We start from the raw sequence: 25,203 nt of genomic DNA, 5'->3' as shown, positions 1-25,203 counted from the left end.
CTGCTTTCCAGCTTCTTTAGTTCTTTGTATATACTCGATAATAGTCCTCTGTCAGATAAAGGGTTAGTGAAGATTCTTTTCCAATATGTAGGCAGTCGTTTTGTTTTGATGACAGTGTCCTTTGCTTTACAGAAGCTTTTCAGTTTCATGAGTTCCCATTTATTGATTGTTGCTCTTAGAGCCTGTGCTGTTGGTGTTCTGCTCAGGAAGTTGTCTCCTGTGCCAATGAGTTCTAGGTTGTTACCCACTTTTTCTTCTAACAGATTTAGAGTATCTGGTTTTATGTTGAGGCCTTTGATCCACTTGGTGTTTAGTTTTGTGCAGGGTGATAAATATAGATCTATTTTCATTTTTCTGCATGTGGACATCCAGTTGTACCAGCACCATTTGTTGAAGATGCTGTCTTTTTTCCACTGAATGGTTTTGGCTTTTTGTCAAAAATCGAGAATTCATAGGTGTGTGGGTTTATTTCTTCTATGCAGTTCCATTGATCATTCTATCTGTTTTTATGCCAATACCATGCAGTTTTCATTACTATTGCTCTGTAGTACAACTTGAGATCGGGGATGGAGATACCTCCAGATGATCTATTTTTGTACAGGATTGTTTTGGAGATTCTGGGTTTTTTGTTTCTCCATATGAAGCTGAGAATCTTTTTTTCAAGGTCTTTAAAGAATTGAGTTGGTATTTTGATGGGAATTGCATTGAATCTGTAGATTGCTTTTGGCAGGATGGCCATTTTCACAATGTTAATTCTACCAATCCATGAGCACGGGAGATCTTTCCATCTTCTGAGATCTTCTTCAATTTCTTTCTTCAGAGACTTGAAGTTTTTCTCAAACAGGTCTTTCACTTGCTTGGTTAGTGTCACCCCAAGGCTTTTAAGTTATTAGTGGCTATTGTGAATGGTGTTGTTTCCCTATTTTCATTCTCAGCCTTTTTGTCTTTGGTATACAGAAGGGCTTCTGATTTTTTTGAGTTGATTTTGTATCCTGCCACTTTGCTGAAGGTGTTTATCAGCTGGAGGAGTTCTCTGGTTGAATTTTTGGGGTCGCTCATATATACTATCATATCATCTGCGAATAGTGACACATTGACCTCTTCCTTTCCGATTTGTATCCCCTTGATCTCCTTTAGTTGTCTTATTGCTCCAGCTAGGACTTCAAATACTACGTTGAAAAGGTATGGAGAGAGTGGGCAGCCTTGTCTTGTCCCTGATTTCAGTGGGATTGATTTAAGTTTCTCTCCATTGAGTTTGATGTTGGCTATAGGCTTGCTGTATATTGCCTTTACTATGTTTAGATATGTGCCTTGTATCCCTGATCTCTCCAAGACTTTAAACATGAATGGGTGTTGGACTTTGACAAATGCTTTTTCAGCATCTAAGGAGATGATCATGTGGTTTTTCTCCTTCAGTTTGTTCATGTGGTGGATTACATTGATGGATTTCCGTATGTTGAACCACCCTTGCATGCCTGGGATGAAGCCTACTTGGTCGTGGTGGATGATATCTTTGATGTGTTCTTGGATTCAGTTTGCAAGTATTTTATTGAGTATTTTTGCGTCAATGTTCATAAGAGAGATAGGTCTGAAGTTCTCTTTTTTTGTTGGGTCTTTGTGTGGTTTAGGTATCAGGGTGATTGTGGCTTCATAGAATGAGTTTGGTAATGTGACTTCTGTTTCTATTTTGTGGAATAGTTTGAGGAGAATTGGTGTGAGCACTTCTTTGAAGGTCTGGTAGAATTCCGCGTTGAAACCATCTGGCCCAGGGCTTTTTTTGGAGGGGAGACTGTGAATGACTGCTTCAATTTCCTTGGGGGATATAGGGCTGTTCAGTCTTTCTACCTGATCTTGATTTAATGTTGGAAGATGGAATCTATAAAGAAAATTGTCCATTTCATTTGGGTTTCAAATTTAGTGGCATATAGGCTTTTGTAGTATGACCTAATGACTGTTTGCATTTCCTCAATGTCTGTAGTTATGTCACTCTTTTCATCTCTGATTTTGTTGATTTGGATAGATTCTCTCTGCTTTTTAGTTAGTTTGGCTAAGGGTTTGTCTATCTTGTTGATTTTCTCAAAGAACCAGCTTTTTGTTTCATTGATTCTTTGAATAGTTTTATTTGTTTCTAATTGATTGATTTCAGCCCTGAGTTTGATTATTTCCAGCCGTCTGTTCCTCTTGGGTGTATCTGCTTCTTTTTTTTTTTTTTCTAGGGTTTTCAGTTGGGCCATTAAGTTGTTTGTATGTGATGTTACAAATTTCTTCTTGCAGGCACTTAGTGCTATAAATTTTCCTCTGAGCACTGCTTTCAATGTGTCCCATAAATTTGGGTATGTTGTGCCTTCATTTTCATTGAATTCTAGAAAGTCTTTAATTTCTTTCTTTATTTCTTCCTTAATCCAGCTGTCATTGAGTAACAAGTTGTTCAGTTTCCGTGTGCTTGTAAGCTGTTTGTTATTTCTGTTGTTGTTGAAGTCCAGCTTAAGTCCATGGTGATCAGATAGAATAGAAGGGATTATTTCAATCGTTTTGTATCTGTTGAGGCTTGCTTTATGACCAACTATATGGTCTATTTTGGAGAAGGTTCCATGCGGTGCTGAAAAGAAGGTATAGTCTTGAGTTTGGATGAAAATATCTGTAGACGTCTATTAGGTCCATTTGATTTAGGGTCTCTGTAAATGTTTTTATTTCCCTATTTGTTTTCTGTCTAGTTGATCTGTCCCTTGGTGAGAGTGGAGTGTTGAAGTCTCCCACTATTATGGTTTTAGGATCAATGTGTGATTTAAGCTTTAATATTGTTTCATTTACGAATGTAGGTGCTCTTGTATTTGGGGCATAGATATTCAAAATTGTGATGTCCTCTTGGTGGATTTTTCCTTTGATGAGAATATAGTGGCCGTCCTTATCTTTTTTGATTAACTTGGGTTGAAAGTCTATTTTATTAGATATTAGGATGGCTAATCCCGCTTGTTTTCTGGAACCATTTGCTTGAAATCAGATATTTTTCCAGCCCTTTACTCTGAGGTAGTGTTTATCTTTGTTGCATAGGTGTGTTTCTTGGATGCAACAGAATGCTGGATCCTGTTTCCACAACCATTCTGTTAGTCTGTGTCTTTTTATTGGGGAGTTGAGTTCGATGATGTTGATAGAAACTAGTGACCAATAATTGTTACTTTAGATGTGGGGTTGGTGGTGTCACTGAGTTTCATTGCTTGTCTTCTTTTGTTTTTTTTTTTTTTGTTGTTGTGTAGTTATCTCTTTCCTCTGTTTCCTTAGATGTAGATGTTTTCTTTGGTTTGGAGTTTCCCATCTAGTAACTTCTGTAGAGCTGGGTTACTATGTAGATATTGTTTAAATTTAGTTTTGTCTTGGAATATTTTGAATTCTCTGTGTATGCTGATTGAAAGTTTTGCTGGGTATAGTAGTCTGGGTTGGAATCTGTGGTCCCTTAAGGGCTGTATGATTTCTGTCCAGGCCTTTCTGGCTTTCATAGTTTCTGTTGAGAAATCTGGTGTGATTCTGATAGGTCTACCTTCATATGTTACTTGGCCTTTTTCCCTTGCTGCTTTCAGAATTTTTTCTTTGTTTTGTAGGTTCAGTGTTTTGACTATGATGTGACGTGAAGAATTTCTTTTCTGGTCTAGTCTACTTGGTGTTCTGTAGGTTTCTTGTATGTTTATGGCCATCTCCTTCTTTAAGTTGGGAAAGTTTTCTTCTATAATTTTTTTGAAAATATTTTCCGGACCTTTGAGCCTGATGTCTTCTTTTTCTTCTACTCCTATTATTCTTAGGTTTTGTCTTTTCATGGTGTCCTTGATTTCTTGGATGTTTTGTGTTTGGAACTTTTCTGATTTCATTTTTTCTTTGAGAGACGTGTCAATTTCCACAAGTGTATCATCGGCTCCTGAGATTCTTTCTTCCATCTCTTGTATTCTGTTGGTGATGCTTACCTTTATAGTTCCTGATCTTTTCTCTATGTTCTCCAGCTCCTGGTTTTTCTTTATTTGTGTTTTATTTATTGATTCTAATTCTGTTTTCATGTCTTGCACCATTTCCTTCATCTGTTTGAATGTGGACTCCTGCTTTTCAATGATGGCTTCTATCTTTTTGTCTGTTTCCTCTCTATGTATCACTAATTGTGCCTCTACTTCTTTGGGTATAATTGCCTGTATTTCTATGAGAGCTTTGTTTATTTCTTATTTGCCTTCATTTGTGTGGACATTTCTTTGAGAGCTTTGTGCATTTCTTCTCTGTTTGCCTCAATTTTCGTGATCATTTCTCTGAGAGCACGATTTGTTTCCTCTTGGTTAGTCTCGATTTTTTTGGCTATTTCTCTGAGGGCTTTGTTCATTTCATCTTTATGGGCCTCTAATAGCTGGAGAAACATAGTTTTGTGGTCATTTTCTTGTATATCTAGTGAATTGAAGTGTCCATTGGTTTGTGGGGTTGCTGGTGAGGTCATTATGTCCTGATTTTTGTTGGGAGTGTTCTTACATCTGCCTCTAGCCATCTGGTTATTTGTAACCCTCACTGTTTGTTCCTTGAGTTTGTAGTTTGGGCTAAGATCATCTATTTCTGTTTTCTGGACTGTTTTTTCAGGAAGATGAGAGAGGTTCACTGTTTTGGGAGTGTGCACTCTGGTTTCAGTTTTGCCTAAGTAAGGAATGTGATGCTGGCGCTATTCGTGTGAGCTTTTAGCAGACACAGTGTGCATGTCCAGATCCTCTGACTATTGCAGTGACCTGCAGGCCAGTATTACGCATTTCTGACTGAGATCTAGGGATTGTTTGCCTGGATTACACTGGTGGACCCGCAAGGCAGAGGCTTCAATGTTGGGGTCGCTATCCCAAGAATCCCTATGATGCCCACACTAGGAGTGTGGGTGACAGGAATCTCGTCTGCTTGCTTCTGTGGAGAGGCCCTGGGTCTGGGGCAAACTCTCCCTTGAAGGCTCACTCACTCTCTTGCAGGACCAGTTGGAATGCACAGGGGTTCCCTTGCTCTCTACTCTCTGATTTGGTCCTGCTGCAGAGAATGCACAGGAAGACTAACAGTCAGCTCTGTGACACTGTGGCTGCAGGACTCGGTGTCCACCTTGCCTGTGTGCTGCCTCTTTGTCCTTTCCCTCTGCCAGGATGGGTTATGTTGGCTGGTCCCTGGGTGGCGCGGGAAAGAGTTAGGTTGAGTGTACTCAATCCCAGATCCCGGGCCCAGATCTCTCTGCCAGAAGCAGCCTGGCGGTAGAATCTATGTTTGTTGATCCCGAGAGAGTACCAGGTGGTGTTGAGTGTCCTCAGATCCAGAGCTTCGGTTTCTCTGCTAGGGGCTGCTGGGTGAGCTGGAGAGAGGGTGCTGTGTCCTTAGCAGGCTGCCTCTCTGTCCTTCCCCCTGACCTTCCCCTCTGCTAGGGCAAGCTTATGGAGGTGCTCTCAGGGGAGTGCCAGCAAGGGTTGGGGCTTCTCAGTCGGATCCTGAGCAGGGGTTTCTCTGCCAGGGGTCGGGGGGGGGGCGCTGGTGATAGAACTTGCTGCTAGACCTTATTGCGCTGGACCCAGGAGTATCTCAGGACGTGTAGAATGACCACAGTCCCAGATACCGAGCTGTATTTTGTTTGCTAGGAGCAGCAGGCAGCATTGGAGTTCCGGCACTGTGAAGCAGCTGTGTGCCTCTTTATCCTTCTTCTCTGCAGTGGCAGGGTTATGGAGGCGTTTGGGGGAGTGCCTGAAAGGGTTGGGTTTTCTCAGCCCCGATCTCGGGTTGGGGTACAGACCATGTGGCCTGTGGCAGATTCTGCTGGCAGCCTTTTGCCTCCTCCCAAGAGGTAGTAGGGATTTTGAGCTGGGCGCGGAGATGCAGCTGCTTTCCGTGTGCGGCGGGAGCTCAGTTGTGATGGTGATTGGTACCTGCGGTCAGTGTGACCTTCCAGGGAAAGACTGGGTGACCCGTGATCAGTCTAGCAACTTTCCTTCCCCATGGGGTTTTTTGCGACTGGGACTCTCAGTCTCAGGTGCCCACCAATCAGCCTGGGAAAGTGATCGGGACAAGTAGGTTTGTGGCACCAGCCCAGAGACCCAAAGCCCGCTTTACCTGGGTTCTCTTCCGGGTTCTGGCTGTGCAGCGAGAGTGGTCCCGACCGATTCCCATGCCATGGGAGCCTCCCCTCACCTGGGAAACAGGATCGATTGCTGTTGTTTTAGGGCCCAGAGTTCAGTCTCCTGGTCACTGTATGGAGTGTGTTGTCCTACTTCTCAGACATGGTGTTCTCCTGACGCTGCCATCTTGGCCCCTCCCCCAGATTTTTATTTTTAATTATATTTTTATTTTTATATTAATTTAGTTTATTTACTTTTATTCCAGCTGTGATTTCCCCCCCTCATTTCCTTCCAATCCAAAACTCCCTCCCTCATCTCCTCCCATGCCTCTCTCCAAGTCCACTACTAGGGGAATTGTTCTTACCTTCCATCTGACCCTAGCTTATCAGGTCTCATGAGGACTGGCTGCATTGTCTTCCTCTGTCGCCTGGCAAGGCTGCTTCCCACTCAGGGTGGTGGTCAAAGAGCCTGCCATTGAGATCATGTCAGAGACAGTCCCTGTTGCCCTTACAAGGGAACCCAACTTGGATACTGAGCTGCCATGAGCTACATCTGAGTAGGAGTTCTAGGTTATATTCATGAATGGTCCTTGGTTAGAGTATCAGTCTCAGAAAAGCCCGTGTGTCCAGATATTTTGGTTTTCTTGCTCTCCTTCTGGAACTCCTTTCCCCTCCAAGGTTTCACAATCCACATTCCTTTAATAGGGTTCCCTACACTCAGCCCAGAATTTGGCAATGGGTCTCAGCATCTGCTTGGATACCCTGCTGGGTAAAGTCTTTCAGGGTCTCTTTGTGGTAGGCTCCCATTTTGTTCCCAATTTTCTCCCTTTTCTGTTGTCCTTTCAATTTGCCTTTCTGAGTGATGAATGATCATCTTACCCTGGGTCTTCCTTCTTGCTTAGCTTCTTTAGGTGTGCAGATTTTATGTTTTTCCTATATTATGTCTAATATCCACTTATAAGTGAGTATATACTCTGTGTATCAACAACTTTCTGAATTTTTATGTCAGCCATTCATATAGAAATATTCATGTTTTAATATTAAACAATGTATTAAACTTATGTCTACATGTGTTATTTTGTTACTGTAAAATAACTATAAATTATTAGCAAAACGATATGATAATATAAAATTTTAATTTATAAAGGATAATTTAATATTAAATGAATATTAATGTATTTAAAGAGATAAATCAAACTAACTTTGATTCATAAAATATATTCTAAAACATGAAGCTATCATGGTTATGTTGTAGCTATTATATCTGTAGCTAAAATGTGTAATTAATGTTTAATTATTTGAAATACCACAATTAATTGGTATAGATGAATTGATCTGTGGTATATGTATTTAACAGTATTTACAGCTGTATTTTTTTATCTTTAGCCCTTGGGGTACATGTTCAATTATTGTTTACAAACTCTAAATGGCAAACAAAAATCAGATTTCAAATATTCTAACGATATTTTGATTCATACTTTAATTTTCACCTACTCATGTAAGCTAACCAACTTACATAAATTTTTTTTGTAACTCTCACATTCTCAATACCAAACTCTATTTTGTGATATTTTATTCTGAGAATGTTGATCTGTAGATGTCTGACTTATTCCTCTGGATAGAGATAAGCACCAATTTAAATGGCACAAGAGTAAAATTTTTCAACAAATCTCACAGCTTTATAAATATTTGCGAAGTTTGACAGCAACCTCTTTAAGAATGGTGGTGTTTGCAAAATTCATGTGGCTGTGAAAGACTGAAATTGAAAGAATTTCTTATGAACTGCTGGAGGAAAATTGGGTAGTTTCACACACCTCAAATACAGATATGAATTGTACATCTTTGGTCACAGGCAATATTATTCAGTTGCACAAGACTCTAGTTCAGCAGAGAGAGGCTTTTTTTCCAGCTGTTTGTACATTCATCTGGGTAATATGAACCACTAATTTTAAAATGAAATTTACATAGTGTGATTAATTTGTTAATGCAACCAGCATAATTTTCAGTTAAATGCAAACCTCTAAAAGCATTTCTTTTACTATGAAGTTGAAACAGTTTTTTTTTATTTTTTTCATCTTCAATATTTGTCCCAGAATCCAGCACTGAAATCAGCAGCATGCATTATCACTTATCTTTCCAAATCTTCTGTGGAGCATGCCTGCACATGCAAAACGTGTTTTTTAGGGCACCCTTTGATGCATAAGCACACAAGAAAGTACAATTTAGCCATTAGAAATTTTCCATTTTCTCTAAATTAAGTCACTTATGGTATTTCAATTTTAAATGTTTGATACCTACATAATATGTCTTCCTTATTAAAATAAAATCCCTATTATAAATTAGGCTTTCCTTTTAGAAAAAGTGCTAACAAAAAACCATTTATGTTGCCAAGGATGGAGACACACTCTTTTATTCCACAGATAAAAATCCTCTTCTTTTGCAGGTCTGATGCAAAATCTGATTGGGTGCTCCTTCAAGATAATAGGACAAAGGAGTTCCGAATATTTTTGTTATTATCATATTTTCTATCTATTGGTTAAAATATTTTTTAGAAATACACCTAAAATATATTGTGTCTGGATCTTAGACTGGCTTCATTTTTTTTAACAACAACAAAAAGAAAATAAATTAAAAATAGTGAAAGTGACAGACTATATACTTAGTCTATTATGAAGTGTTCCAATTTTATGAAATCTAATTTTAAATTTATGATTACTTTTAAAGAGATGAGGACACTGAAAGTAACAGAAGCTGTTGTAAAATCTGCAGTCAACTGCATTAAACCTGTATGGTGGTAGATATTTTTGAACAACTTTTAGCTAATTACCTGAATAATTATTCTTAGCAAAGCTAAATATTGTACATTTTGTTTCTACCACACCCTAAACATCTACAATTATTAGACTGGAAATGAAATCACATTTCAGAGCAGGAAAAAGTGCTCTGTATCTGCCAACACTGTGTGAATTGACCAGGTGATTTTATTAGTTCTTCTTTCAGAAGAAGGGAGGCCATGTCAAAATATGAGGGATAAATGTGGATCTACTTGCATTTTTCTTCATGCAGACATCCATTTAGACCAGCACCATTTGTTAAAGATGCTGTTTTTGTTTTGGTTGTTGTTTTGTTTTGTTCCCATTGTGTGGTTTTGGCTTCGTTGTCAAAACTCAGATACCCATAGGTATGTGGGTTTATTTCAGTCTACTCAATTGAGTTCCACTGAATCTCGAGTCTATTTCTATGCCAGTACCATGGTGTTTGTATTACTGTTTCTTTATAGTTCAACTTGAGATCAGGGATGGAGATAACTCTAAATTATGTTTATAGCAGCTTTATTCTTAATAGCCATAATCTGGAAACAACCTAGATGTCCCTCAACTGAAAAACAGATACAGAAATTTACAAAATGGAACACTACTCAACTATTTAAAAAAATCATGAAATTTGCAGGCAGATGGATGGAACTAGAAAAAAAAAATCATCCTGAGTGAGATAACCCAGAAGCAAAAAGACCCTCCTGGTATCCACTTATAAGTGGATACTAGTCATGTAATATAGGATGACCATACAAAAACCTACAGAACTAAAGAAGCTAAACAACAAGGAGGACCCTGGGGAAGTTGCTTAATTCTCATTCAGAAGGGAAAACAGGATAGATACCTGAAGTGGTAGAAGAGAGGGAACAGGATGGAAGCCTACCACAGATGTCTTCCAAAAGACTCCACCCAGCAGGGAATCAAAGCAGATGCAAAAACTCAGCCAAACTTTTTACAGAGTACAGGGAGTCTTATTGAAGAACTATATGTAAGAACTTGAGGTGGTCAGGATTCCCGGAGGAGAACAACAAAGCCAAAAAAAGAAAAAAAAAAAAACTGAGCTCAGGGGTGACTACAGAGATTGATACATCAACCAAATACACATAGAGAACCTCGAACCTCTGCCAAAATGTGGCCTATTGATTGCTCAGTCTTCATGTGGGTTCCCTAGTAAGGGAAGAAGAGACAGTCTCTGATATGAACTTAGTTGCTTGCTCCTTGATCACTTCTCCTTGGGGGGCGACCTAGCCAGCACACAGAGGAAGATGACCCAGACCATCCTGATGTGACCTCATAGGCTAAGGTTATATAGTAGGGTAGGAGGACTTCTGCTATATTTCTACTAGGGCAGAGTTATAGGGGAGGAAGAGGAGGGAAAGGTAGGACTGGGAATAGAGGAAGGGGAGTCTACAACCTGGATACAAAGCAAATAAAGTGTAAAAAAATAATAATATAATATAATAAAATAATAAATTTACAAGAAAAGAGATACAGAAAAGACAAACTGCCTCTGATAATTGTCTTTTATTACAGCAATAGTAACCTAAATAAAGGAGCATGTAAATGAGAAAAAAAAAAGACACCACACCACTGTTAACCACACCAAATGTCTAAATATCTCAGTGAACGTCTGTGAGGTTAGAATAGTTGTGCTGAGGTTGTACAGGTTAACAGGGGTTTTCAAATCTTTCTAATTTTGTACAAACACACACCGCTGATGGGATTTCTAGAATCACATAGTTACAAGAATTCCCACAGCTGAATCAACCTATCTCTGTCTGTTTCTCTCTTTCTCTTTCTCTCCTTTTCTCTTTATATGCATTTATATATGCATACAATCTCATTTATCTGTGTAATGTACCTAATTTATATGCAATGCTAATTTCACATTTTACGTACTAAACATATCACCTTTTAGGTGTGTTCATCAATGTATTAAATTTATTTGTTTGACACACTAAAGAATAGGGTAAAGTTAATGTTGCTTAATGGACAACAGGCATTTGGCTTACATGGTCCTGGAATCTGGAAGGTACAGCATCTAGGCATGGTGGATACGCATGTTTAATAAGTATCCCTTTTGATTGCTAGACAGCTATATCTTATTATGTCTTCAAATGGCCAACATAGAAGAGAGAGTTACTGGTCTATTATAATGCCTGCACTCTCATTCATGAGGTTTCTATTCTCAGAAGCATTTCTAATCATAATTTCCAACCATTTTCTGGATACCAACCCACTTTTTTTATTAAGAGAAATTTTAGAACATAAGAGGCATTATACCAATAACATCCTCATTTTCCCTGAATTTATGTTCTTCTAACATCTCATTACATTAAACTCAGAGCCTAAAATCACAACAAATTCCCATCAAAGTAACTTTGCACAGAGGCAGACAATTAGTCTTCCTAAAACAGTTCACTCCCTACATATAAGCCTGTGAAGTCACACTAGTTATTTCCTTCAAAAACATAATGGCAGAGGAAACCTAGAATAAATATCGCTATTCCACAAAGGAAAAAAAGACACAAAAAGTAGTGTGCTATTACTAAATATATTTGAGGAAAAAAAGTAGTCAAATGTTGAAACTTTAGTTCACAAATCTGCTTTAGGATCCTACACTCCAGTTCCTGTGACCTGAAGATTCTGCTTTGTTGATACACAGAGCAGTGACTTTGTCTTAGATACTTGCCATAGGCTCATCTCAGGGTTTGTGAGCCACTGCCAAGATTGACAGATGAAAGGAAAAAGCTCATGATGGGGGATCCAGATGCACAACATGAAAAGAGTGGCTGAGAAGGAAATGAGGGCTATGTCTGAAATGGGAAGAAAACAACAAAAAGGTAAGTGTAAAGCCACCATTAAAAAAAAAAATCACCCAACAGAGGCTGTATTTTAGGCCTGCTAAATTCATTTTCCGCAAATATAATATTTAAATACTTCGAAATAATAATATGTTAGCATTTTGTAATGTGACATTATTAGTGGCACGTTATAGCCCTCATAGAAACTCGAAACATGAAACAATTGTACTTTAATTAAGGAAATATTTTTTAAACAGATTAACTGTTTCTGATTTTATGTTGAGGTGTTTGATTCACTTGAAATTTAGTTTCTTGCAGGGTGGTAAATATGGATATATTTACATTTTTCTACATGTAGACATCAGTTCGTCCAGACCATTTGTTGAAGATGCTGTCTTTTTCCATTGTATGGTTTTGCCTTCTTTGTCAAAAACCAAGTATCTGTAGATTATGGCCATCCATAATGAAATGGAGGAAGATAAAGACAAACAGATTATGGCCATTTGTAAAGAAATAAGGGAAGATGCAAGCAAAGAGTTTGTGTCCTTCAGACAGGAAATAATTAAATCACTGAAAGAAATAAAAGAAACAGAGGAATGTTCAAACAAACAGCTTAAGGAACTAAGGGAAAAACAGGAAAATACAGTCAGACAGGTGAAGGGAATTAATGAAACAGCTCAAGATCTGAATATAGAATTGGAAAAATTAAAGAAAACATAATTCAAACAATCAATGAAACCAAGAGCTGGTTCTTTGAGAAAATCAATAAGATAAACAAACCCTTAGCCAAAATAACTAAAAGGCAGAGAGACACTACCCAAATCAACAAAATCAAAACTGAAAAGGGAGACATAACTACAGACACTGAGGAAATGCAAACAATCATTAGGTCTTACTTCAAAAGCCTATATGGCACAAAATTTGAAAATCTAAATAAAATGGAAGATTTTCTTGATTGATTCCACTTGCTAAAGCTGAATCAGGACCAGGTAAATCAATTAAATAGTCCTATATCCCCCAAGGAAATAGAAGCAGTCAACAAAAGTGTCCCAAACAAAAAAAAGCCCAGGGCCAGATGTTTTCAGCACAGAATTCTACCAGACCTTAAAAGAAGAGCTAACACCAATACTTTCCAAACAATTCCATTCCACAAAATAGAAACAGAAGGAACATTACCAAACTCATTCTATAAAGCCAAAGTCACCTTGGTACCTAAACTTCACAAAGACCCAACAAAGAAAAAGAACTTCAGGCCAATCTCCCTTATGAACATTGATGCAAAAATACTCAACAAAATACTTGCAAACCGAATACAAGGACAAATCAAAGATATCATCCACTACCAACATGTAGGCTTCATCCAAGGTATGCAAAGGTGGTTCAATATACGGAAACCCATCAATGTGATCCACCATATAAACAAACTGAAGGAGAAAAACCACATGATCATCTCTTTAGATGCTGAAAACACAATTGACAATGTCCAGCAATCATTCATGTTTAAAGTATTGGAAAGATCAGGGATACAAGGCACACACCTGAACATAGTCAAGACAATATACAGAAAACCTATAGCCAACATCAAACTGAATGGAGAGAAACTTAAAGCAATCCCACTGAAATCAGGGACAAGACAAGACTGCCCACTCTCCACGGCTTTTTCTTTCTCTAAAGAAACCACATGTTCATTCTTTTCTCTTAATAAGGGCTATTAAGCTTGGAGGGACTGAGGAAGGGAGAGTTAGCCTGTAGACTGTCCATGCTGCAGTTGATGGGCATATGCTTACGTATGTAGGGGCATCGCTAATCAGACACAGCCAGTTATATAAAGAAAGCAGGCTTGAAGCATGCAAGGTAACAGTGGAAGAGAGTCTAAGAAAACTGGGAAGGTGCACTCCAGGGAAGTTCTGAGCAATGTCTTTTGTGTACACAAATGAAATTCTTAGAGAATAAATTTAAAAATATATTAAGATAAAAAGAATGGCTGCCTAAATTTAATCTCAAGTTATTTTTACCCTTTATGAAGAATTGTATGAAACAAATAAAATAAGCAATTTTAATCCTCATACTGAAGATGGATAGAAAGGCAATAGGGAAGAGAATTTGAAACTACCTTGACTGTACATACATTTAAGTTTTTATTAGAGTCACATTATTCTGATAGCTATAGAGGAGGTTCATATGCCTAGCCACTGGAGATAATCATAAATATGCAACACGGCACAAATTTTCACATAATGAGCACAAATATCCTTTCAAAGAGAAAATCACAATCGAGGCAGTTCTAATCAAGTCTGCATTGTTGCATGAAGAATGCTAAGCAGTAGAAAGTGAAGGAAGGCTGGAAGAGAACCAGAGAGAAATTATTTTGAGATGTTGATGTTTTTCAAAAACATTTTAATCTCATGCTCTTCAGATAAAAGTAATTATAAGTTATAATTCCTAATTAGCTGAGAGTGTCTTCTCACTAATAAAATTCTGAAATGAATTTGTGGACTGAGAAATATAACTTCTTTCTTTGCAATTAAATATGCAATGGGTTTTGTGTCTTAGAATTATTCCATACCTCTGAAGTTACAAATATATTAAGAAAACTGATGGGTAATTTTAAGCACAGAGTTTTAAGCATTAATTTCTCATTTGTGTGAACATACATATGAATATCTAATCAGTTTATTTTTTATAATGATAAGCATAGCAATCACATTCCCTGTTTTAGAAGTTCTAGTTGCATAGGTTTGACAACATGGTAGAAAGAGCCTGGTCAGTTTTTGAAAATGAGAAAGGACATTAACTTACTGCATGAGATACTTAATAGAATTTTGTTTATATACCTGGACAAATAATGAGCCTTTTAAACCTGAACAAAGAATGGGAGGAGTCAGGATTTTCTCTCACAAGCATAGTTCACTCCTACTTACCTGCTTTTGTGTCAATTGTCAATTGAAAGGTGAATTCTATTACATAAGGAGAGCGATTCCCCAGGGTCTTTTAAACAGCCTGATGCCTGTCTGTCATGGAAAGCAATCAGAAACCCTCCTGTTCTTCCTTGATTGCATTCATATTCTTGTCAAGCATGTTTCAAAGAAATAGGCCTCACCACCACTTATCTCATTCACTTGATAAGTAGAATGATACACAGACATATTTTATATCATTCTGCAGATTTAATAACATGTCTAAGAATTTCAGAGCCTAAGCCTCTATTTTCAATCAACAAAATAATAGCAATTTTGAGAGAATACAAAATTAAACTGAGTTTCACATAGAATGAAATTTCAAAACTGTTGATTTTACGTTAGTAATTGTACAAATATTAAAGAGCATAGCTAGCATTTGGCATAAAGCTTGCCTCTTATGCATCTGTAATAGAAACTTCATACTGTAATTACCGGATAATAAAATAAATAAAAATATAAACAAACATAAACTATCAAGGCAAGTTCTTGTGCTTAATAGATGACTGTTCCAAATTTGAGGTGAGACCACTAATGACTTCATAGATTTAGGTAAGAATAATTTTTCCTAAACACATGGAAATAGCAGCTGAAAACACTCTTCTGACAACAGTGAAGTCATTAATATGTGAATCCTTCTTCAGATTTGCATAATTTAGTATGACTTTAATTTTATTTTCAGAAATATTTTATCCAACTAAACAAGTTAAACTTGTTTTTACTTTTCCTTTTGTCCAAAATAGATTCTCTTCTCATACAATATATTTTTTCTTTCTTTACTTTACATATGGGTATATATATATAATTTATTTGTTTATTTATTTATTTAAATTCGTTTGCTTTGTATCCTGGCTGTTGACCCCTCCTTCGTCTCCTCCATTATGACCCATCCTCTCTCTACTTCCACTATGCCCCTTCCCTAGTTTACTGATAGGGGGGGTCCTCCACAAAGTCTGTTTGACCCTAACCTATCAGTTCTCATCAGGGCTTGGCTGCATCACGTTCCTCTGTGGCCTGGCAAGACTGCACCTCCCAGGGGATGGTGATCAAAGAACCAACCACTGAGTTCATGTCAAAGTCAGCTCCTGCCCCCTTACCAAGGAACACACTTGGGAAATGAGCAGCCTATGGACTCATCTGAAACAGGGTGTCTAGGGTGTTCATGCATGGTCCTTAATTGGAGTATCTGTCTCCATAGGCCCCTCAAGGCCCATGTTTTTTGCCTTTGTTGATCTTCTGTGGTGCTCCTGCCCCTCCAAGTCTTTCTATCCCCCTCTTCTTTATTAGATTTCCTGAACTTTGCCCAAAGTTTTGTTATGAGTCTCCGCATCTGCTTCAATACCCTGATGAATAGTGGTACATTTACACAATGGAATTCTAGTCAGCAATTAAAAACTAGAAAAATCATGAAATTCGCAGAAAATGGTGGGAACTGGAAAAAATCATCCTGAGTGAGGTAACCCAAAAGCAAAACGACATTTATCAGTGGCTATTATCCATGTATTATACAATAAACATACTAATATCTGTAGTCCTAAAGAAGCTAAACAACTAGGAGGACCCTAGGAGAGAAGCTGAAAACTCACACAGAAGGGCAAATAGGATAGATATCGGAAGTAAGAGAAGACAAAGAACAGGATAAGAGCCTTCCCCAGGGGTCCTTTGAAAGGCTCAACACATAGAATATATATTAGAGTTACTCTTCACTTTACTCTTCCCAGATCCAGCTCAAATCATCTTCCATCCAGATCTACTTCCTTTTCCACCTTTTATTAGAAAAGAGCAGGGTTATAGGTGATAACAACAAAAATAATAGAATAAAATATAAGAAAATATACCAAATTCATCACAATAAAGTGGGGCAATATAAACCAACAAAAAGAAAAGAGCCCAAGAGAAGGCACAAGTTTCAGAGACCCACTTGTTCACACAATTAGGAGTACCATAAAAACACTAAACCAGAAGCCATCGCATAGACAAAGAGGCCCTGGTCAGATGCCTATAAGCGCTGTGCTTGCTGTTCTAGTCTAGATAGGACCTCCCCTATCAGTGGACTAGGGAAGGGGCATAGTGGAAGTAGAGAGAGGATGGGTCTAGTTATATGACCTTTACTTAGTTCATTTAGAGGACATTGTTCTCATGCTGATCTCCATTCCGTCTGTCTCTTACAATCTTTCTCACCCCTCTTTCATGGGGTTCCCTGAGCTCTGAGCATAGGGATTTGATGGAAGCAGCTCTGAGGGCAGGGATTTGATGGAGACATCCCATTTAGAACTGTGTGTTCCAGGGTTTCTATCTATATCTATATCTATATCTATATCTATATCTATATCTATATCTATATCTATCTATCTATCTATCTATCTATCTATCTATCTATCTATCTATCTAATCTGGCTATGGTCTCTCTCTTTGTTCCCATCTGCTTCAGGAGCAAGTTTCTGAGACTTTGGCTGAGCAAGGCACTGATATGAGTATAACAGAATATCATTAAGAATCATTTTAGCATTTTTTAAAGCTAGTAGTATGTGGTTTTATGCCAGGTCTTAGGGCTGTCTAGTTTCTGGTTCTTGGTCACCAACGCAGTGCAGGCTGTGAATTCCAGGTCCTAACATGGTCCTTAAAAAAAAGTCCTGAAATTAACATGCAGGAAAGTAACCTTATTTCATTGAGAACATTTGTGCAACTCTGTTTAAAGGATATAACTATAAGCCATTAATTAACTGAAGCCATCGTGATTAGAAATTTAACTCAAAAATTACATGATTCTGGAAACATATGTTATAGTATCTTAACACATATGTTATAGTATATTACAGCTTCTAAAAAAATAAAAAAATTGAAAATAAGATCTTAAAATAACCATTAGTTTATAGGTGTAAATTTGTAATGAGTAACACAATTCTTTTGTCTCATAATAAAATAATATATCACTCTCATACTTAAAGTAAAAGTGATTCAAAGCAAAATATGAAAATATAAATAGTATTTATTTATTTGAAAATAAAAAGAAAATACTCACCTCTCCTGCATTAATTAAGTTTTTAGTACTATGACAATACCCAAGCAGAACTGCTGGGGAGAAATATTTTTCTTTTTTACTCTTGTCTGTCAGAAATTTCTGTCCACCACAGGAGGGAGGAATATTGGACCAGAAAAGCTCAAACTATAGAGACCAGGAGGAAGAAAGCCAGGTCATGATAGCTGCATTTAATGATTTTCTACATTTATTCATCCATGTCCCCAGTTTATGAAAAGGTATAGACCACAATCAGGTAAGTTCTGATTCTAGTTAATGGAAATACTCTCACAGACACATGCAGAGACATCTAGCTTCCCAATGTAAGATGGCAATCAAGACTGACTATCATGCAACTTGTAACAATTTTAAACACCATTGAGGAAAAAGATATTCTGGGAGATCCAGCAAAACTACCATTTGAAAACATTAACCAAACATTCAAAGTGTGAAAATAAATTCACAAAGAAATTAATGACAAGTTTAAACTTTTACTTCCAACTGTTTTTGGAAGAGGAAATCATTTCCTTAAATTAATAATTTTGGGATTGCCAATAATTCATCCTAATGAGTCTTTTACCACCTACTCAGGATCTGCGGTTACATGTGTGTGCATACTTCTGTGTCTGAAATTATGCGTGCACCTGTGCATATGTAGGAGATGCGCGTGTATGCGTGCTGTCTGCACGTTGGTGGGTGCACATACATACCTATGTGCATGTGTATGTATTTGTATATGCATGAGTCTTTGTTTCCTTGTATGGGCACATGCCTGTGTTATATGTGTGTGTGTGTATGTGTGTGATGAATATGTATGTGTATCAGTGCATGTAAATGTATCCATGTATGTTTCTATGAGTGTGTGTATTTGTAAGAACACAATTGTTCTTTCAGCGGTATCAAAATAGTGAAAAATTTATGGGGACCAGTTACAAAAATATGACAGTTGTCTGTAGGATTCTTCTGTTGGCAGAAGAATCAGTGAAGACAGTGATATCAAAAACAGAAGAAAAGATCACATTTGGACCAACATACTGATACACATGAGTCATACTACCAATATTCCACAGATGCAAACATATTCTAAAAGATGTAGCTGTTTTGTTGATTTCCTTTACCTGTCTGACTGTATATTCATACAGAAAGTCACACAGTGTATATACTCCCTCATAAGTGGATATTAGACATATAATATAGGATAAACATACTAAAATCTGTACACCTAAAGAAACTAATCAAGAAGGAGGACTCTGGCTAAGATGCTCAATCCCCATTCAGAACGGTAAAGAAGATGAACATCAGGAAAGGTTGAAAACAGGGAACAGGAAAGGAACCTACGACAAAGGACCTCTGAAAGGCTCTAACCTGCACAGTATCACAGCAGATGCTGAGACTTATAGCCAAACTTTGGGTGGATTTCAGGGAATGTTATGAAAGAAGGGGAAAATATTAAGACCTGGAGAGGACAGGAGCTCCACAAGGACAGCAACAGAAGCAAAAAGGAGTCTTTTCTGAGACTGATCCTCCAACCAAGGACCATTCATGGAGATAACCTAGAACCCCTGCACAGATGTAGCCCATGGAAGTTCAGTTTCCAAGTGGGTTCCATAGTAATGAGAACAGGGACTGTCTCTGACATGAACTGATTGGCCTGCTCTTTGATCACCTCCCCCTGAGGGGAAGCAGCCTTACCAGGGCACAGAGGAAGATAAAGCAGCCACTCCTGATGAGACCTGATAGAATAGGTTTAGAAGGAAGGGGAGGAGGACCTCCCCCATCAGTGGACTTGGGGAGGGGCATGGGTGGAGAAGTGGGAGGAAGGGTGAGATTGGGAGGGAAGGAGGGAGCAACAGGGGGGATACAAAGTGAATAAACTGTAATTAATAAAAATTTTATAAAAGGAAAAATAAAGAATGTAGCCAATTTATCACTGTTGGCTCCATATTTACTGCCTTGTTCTGTATCTATCCCACTTTCTTTCCTTCACCGTCATTGTCTCTTCTGAGCTCTCAACATTACCGTCTTAACTTTTATTTTTTACATTAAACACAGGTTATTTACTTTGTATCCCAGCTGTAACCCCTTCCCTCATTCCTTCCCAATCCCACCCTCCCTCCCTCATCTCCTCCCTGTGCCTTTTCAATTGATAAAAAAAGGACAAAATTAGTTATGAAATAACTAGAATTAGTAGGGAATTTGAATAAGAAGTCCATGAATAAATTAAAAAGCTTGAAGAAAAAATACTTTGTTTTTGTATGATAAATAAATTATATGGAACCCACTTGGAGACTGAGTCCATGGGCTATGTCTGAGCAGGGGTTTTAGGTTATCTCCATGCATGGTCCTTGTTTGGAGTATCACTCTCTTTGCAGGGATACCAGGGTCCTGTTTCTCTCTCTCTCTCTCTCTCTCTCTCTCTCTCTCTCTCTCTCTCCCTCTCGGTATTCTTTTAGAGCTACTGTGCCCTCCAGGTCTTTCTATCTTCTCCTTCTTTCATAAAATTCTATGCATTCTGCCCAAAGTTTGGCCATGAGTATCAGCCTCTCCTTCAATTCCCTAGTAAGGGAAGCAGGGGTTGTCTCTGGCATGAACTCAGTGGCAGGCTCTTTCATCACCTCTCTCTGAGAGGAGCAGCCTTCCGAGGCCACAGAGGAAGATGATGCAGCCAGCCCTGATGAGACCTGAAGGCTAGGGTCAGATAGAAGGAGGAGGTGTTCCTCTCTCAGTGGACTAGGGAAGGGGCATGGAAGGTGAATAAGGAAGAAGGGTGCGATATGGAGGAGATGAGGGATAGGGCCACAGCCGGGATAGAATTAATAAATTGTAATAAATATTAATAATTAAAAAGTTACATGGTAAAAACAAACAAACAAAACTTTACCCTCTTCAATTAGATGTACATATACACAGAAAGAGTGCCTGTCAAATCTCTGCTTTTCTCCATATATCACCATATTTCTTCTTTCATGTTCAGATTTGTTCACAAAAGTGACTCCTCTCATCTTCCAGGCTGTTTTATTTATTCTTTTTTTTTAAACCATTACAAACACCTTTAAACTCAAAGAAGTTTATACAAAAATTATGTTATGACTTTGTTAATTACTATCAACAGATTTTAAAATTGAAAATTATTGTCACTTATTAAACAAGAGGAATTATATGATACAAAACTTCATGACATCTGGTCGGGATTTCCTTTGTCAGGAAATATAAGATGGAAGCCTCTTGTGTTTTTAGACAGATGAAATTAGCTAAATTATTGTATGTGTGGACAACCAAAGAGATATATTCCTGTAAAAGCATCATGTGACAGCATATTGCCAACTGGGACATAGCCTCTGGCAGGTTTTAGCATCCCTAGAGGCAGTGAATGGTTAAGAGCCTGAAGGTGAAAATTTAATTAGGAAAATGTCAAACTTTAGATATGCATGCTATTTTCACAGAGAATGAGCAGTAGCCTCAGCTTAAAGGAAGTACTGTAACACACAGCCACTATTGAAACATGGAGCTTGTCATTACCACAACCCTATTCCTAAAAACAAAGAACTGTAGTGTGATTCACTCAACCTCTCTCTTAACAATAACTGTCTATGAAGATGCTCTTGAACATCTGATCACCGTGCTTCTACCTTCTGTGTGCTGGACTTAGAGTTGTCCACACCACAACCAGTGTATTAATGCTTGGGAATAAACCCCAGACTTCAGGCATATTCGTAAGCTCTCTACCAAATAAGCTATATCCCAGTCCAAAGGATTTTCATCCTCTAAAGGAAATAGCAGTGCCTAGCTCAACTGGTAATGTGAAGTTCAGATCAGAAAATTAATAGGATATAGAAAAGACAAACATAAAAACGTAATGCTTAAATTGAGATCACAAGAGCATTGCATTATAAATCATTATCATGTAATTATTATTGGATGTTAGAAGAGTAATTAGATAACTCAGAGATTATAGAGATTCAAATTATTAGAAAATCAGGCTTAATATTTTTGCTCTAACCTAAGAAAATCTACAAAAGGTACTTAAAATCATACTAAAGAATTAAGTGAAAAAAATGACTACAAAATAACCAAGAAGAAGACTAACTAATCAAAAATATGAATATAAAGTTTAAACGGCATAGCTTCTAAAATGCAGCTTGAAATCAGAATTCTAGACAGAAAAAAAAATTCACTGAAATGAATTGACAGAACACTGATGCCTGTCCAAATGGAGGGCTTTGACTAGGAAGAAGCTTGTCCTGTGTAATGGAGAGAATGGATAGAAAAGAATGAATGATGTGCGGAGCTGCTTTTGTGACAGGAGATATAAAAGAATTATGATGATGACTGGAGGAAGACACAGCAGCTAGGGGGTTCTTCGTGTGTATTAAGAGGTGTGATGGGACATTCGCAGGTTGAAACTACAGAACAGTTTGACCATAATAGTCATGAGGAACCTAGAAGAAGATCTCAGCTGGGGTGGTAAATGGGCAACTGTTTAGAGAATAGGTCACTGTGTTCAGGAGGATGATATGCATCTGCAGAACAGTCAGTATCTACCTACTCCTGTCTTCAGGTCTAGAAAGACGTGAGGACTGTAGGGCTTAAATGACTATTAAAATATCAAAACTTAGGTCATTAAGTAAACAAAAGTACAAAATGTGTTTAATTATTTAATTCATCCAAAGAAAGTTTTTTTTCAAGTAATTATAGGAGGAAACAATGACTTTAAAAAGGCCCCACTGTGAAAAGTACCATTTGAATTTCCTATTTTATAGAGAATATATTTTGCTGTGCATTCTGGTTAGGGTTTCATCTCCCTTCAACTCCCTTTCTTGCCATCTCCTTTCCCATTCAAATTGACTCCCTTTCTTTCTCTCATTAGAAAGGCATATAATATTAATAATAAACAAAATTAAAAAGTAAACAAACCAGAATAGGAAACAAACAAAAAAACAACGATGATGACGAAAAACAGAATAAAAAGAGCCAAATACGAGGGAGAGAGCTAGAGTTGGGATACAAAGAGAATAAATTGTAATAAATGAATAAATAAAGTAAAAAAAAAATCACAAGACACACATACAGATGAAGACATGCTCACACAGAGAGATCTTGTAAAACCATACCAAACCATAATATCAAAACCATAATACATAAACAAATTTCCTTGCAAGTTTTTTTTTCAAACATTTATGTGAAGCTTTATGACAAAAAGAACCTCCAAAAATACTATTGAGTTCATATGGTGTTGGTTATCTAGAGTTTGGTATGGGTACCCCCTTAAGTGTAGTTTGTAGTTAAATCCTATAGGAGTAAAATCAATTTTTCCTTTGTAAACAGTCATGAGATGGAGATAGCTTCTGGTTTAGGGATCAGTGCTTGTGTACACTTCTCTCAGTTTTGGGGCCCCATCTGGCTTAGACGTGTGCATGTCCTTTTCTTGTTGTCACACTCTCTGTGAGTTCATATGTGTTTGTCCTGCTGTGTTTAGAAGGTCATACTTCCTTGATGTCCTTCATTCATTCTGCTTTTACTTTTTCTTTTTTTCTCTTTCCTTTCCAAATGGGGGTTCCTGAGAACTGAGGAGAGGGACCTGATAGACTATCCCACACTGGACATAGTGCCCCGAATCTCTCACTCCCTGTATATTGTCCAACTGTGAGTTTTTGTATTCGTACCCATCTGCTGCAGGAGGAAGCCGTTTTGATGATGGCTGAGCAAGTCTCTGATCTATGACTATAGAAGAATATCATTAGGAGTCATTTTATTTCTGTTTCTTTGGTAGAAGTGTAGTATTTAATTTTCCTCTAGGTTCTAGGCCATCTAAACAGTGTGAGGAATGGATTTTAATTTATGGTGCAGGCCTTAAATTCAATAAGATATTAGTCTGTTACTCCAACAATATTTATTACAAAATAGTTGAAGACGATAATAGAAAGTCCAAACTACCTGGTAGCAAGTTTGCTTACCATGAACATCATAAATGCCTTTAGGGTTAATTGCAAAATTTGCCTTATAAAATATTTGATCACTACAGATTGAGGATGGCTACAAAAATTGTACTGTTAAGATATTTTCTCTGTGAGTGAATAATGCATAGCAAATTTACATAATCTAGGTCCCTAGCCATTAGGACCTTATAAATCAACTGTCATATATGTATGTGTATTGTTGTTGGCTTAAAAGATAATAATGACACTGACAGAAAAAAAAAGAAAAGAAAAGCTCTTTATTTTCATGAGAATGCTCATGTTGGTAGAGCATATCTCACCTTGAATCACAGGCATCCTTCTAGTTTTCAATGTACCTTATTCCAAGAAATAATGGATTGTATGGTTACCAAATTTCTCATTTACTCATAAACATTTTATTTTACATCTGTACTTTTGTGAAATAAAGTGTGACGTTTTAGTATGTATGAACAATATAAAATGTTCAGGCTGGCAAATATTTTCTTAGTTCCTTATCATTTACTTGCTCAGGGCACTAATTATTCATACCAATTCCAAGAGAATCAATTAGCTGATGGCCACCGCAGTTAAGATGCATAGAACTCCATGGTTATCCATGACTATCACTGACAACTCTTCACTATTCCCAACATCAAGTATTTATGAAGAAGTAGAAGTGAAGACACCCTTGAGAGCTAAGCAGTTCCCGACTTTTTTTTGTACCAATCTTTTTAACAGTCTTTTTTATCAGGTCTAGTGCGCTATAAAAAGATACCCTACTGCTCTGGGAAATTGAGATTTGCCTTATAAAATTCTTAAGGTTACTATTTAGACCCCTTATTTCATGGCTAACTGTGTATACTAAAAGGTGGTCTACCTAGAACGCTAGCCCAAGCAACTTTTGCGGGAACACTAGGGTGATGCTATGAATTTAGAAACTTTAAAGAAAAAAAGTAATTACCCGTCTCTCTCAAGAGAGATAGTTCAGTGTTTAAAACCAGTTATTGCTGTTGTGTTGGATATAAGTTCAGTTTCTAGCACCCACAGGAGGCAGCTCACCACTCAAACTCCATGGGCAGCTAATGTGTCTAGATGCTTTAACACTCAAGTCAAGTGCACCTACCCACATATGTACACAATTAAAATAAAATAAACACTTAAAATAAGAGCACATTCTTCTTTGAGCTGTTTAGAATTCAAAGATAACGTATTAATACACATGCTGCATGAAATATGAAAACAAATCATGCAAGTTATTATGTCATCATATAGGCTAAGCACTTAGTAAATACAAATTACAGAAGATGATGGTAATAATAATAATAATAATAATAATAATAATAATAAAGTAGTGACCAAATACTTTGAAAATACTATGAAGAGCAGAAAGTAATTGTGCTGGAAGAAACTGAATTCTATCTCCACAGAGTAATAAAATCTCTTAAAAAAACTCACTGGCTCTCAGGCAAAGCCAATATGTGATGTCTTTACTCTTTCTTTCAGCAATGACTCAAAAGCTTCATGAAGCTATCATATTTAAGATGACAAAACTATATTTGGTGTCTAGAGATAAAAGG

The sequence above is a fragment of the Psammomys obesus genome, unplaced genomic scaffold (assembly GCF_907164565.1).
Source record: "Psammomys obesus unplaced genomic scaffold, mPsaObe1.curated_primary_1811, whole genome shotgun sequence".
Classification (NCBI taxonomy): Eukaryota; Metazoa; Chordata; class Mammalia; order Rodentia; family Muridae; genus Psammomys; species Psammomys obesus.
This window is presented reverse-complemented; position numbering follows the sequence as displayed.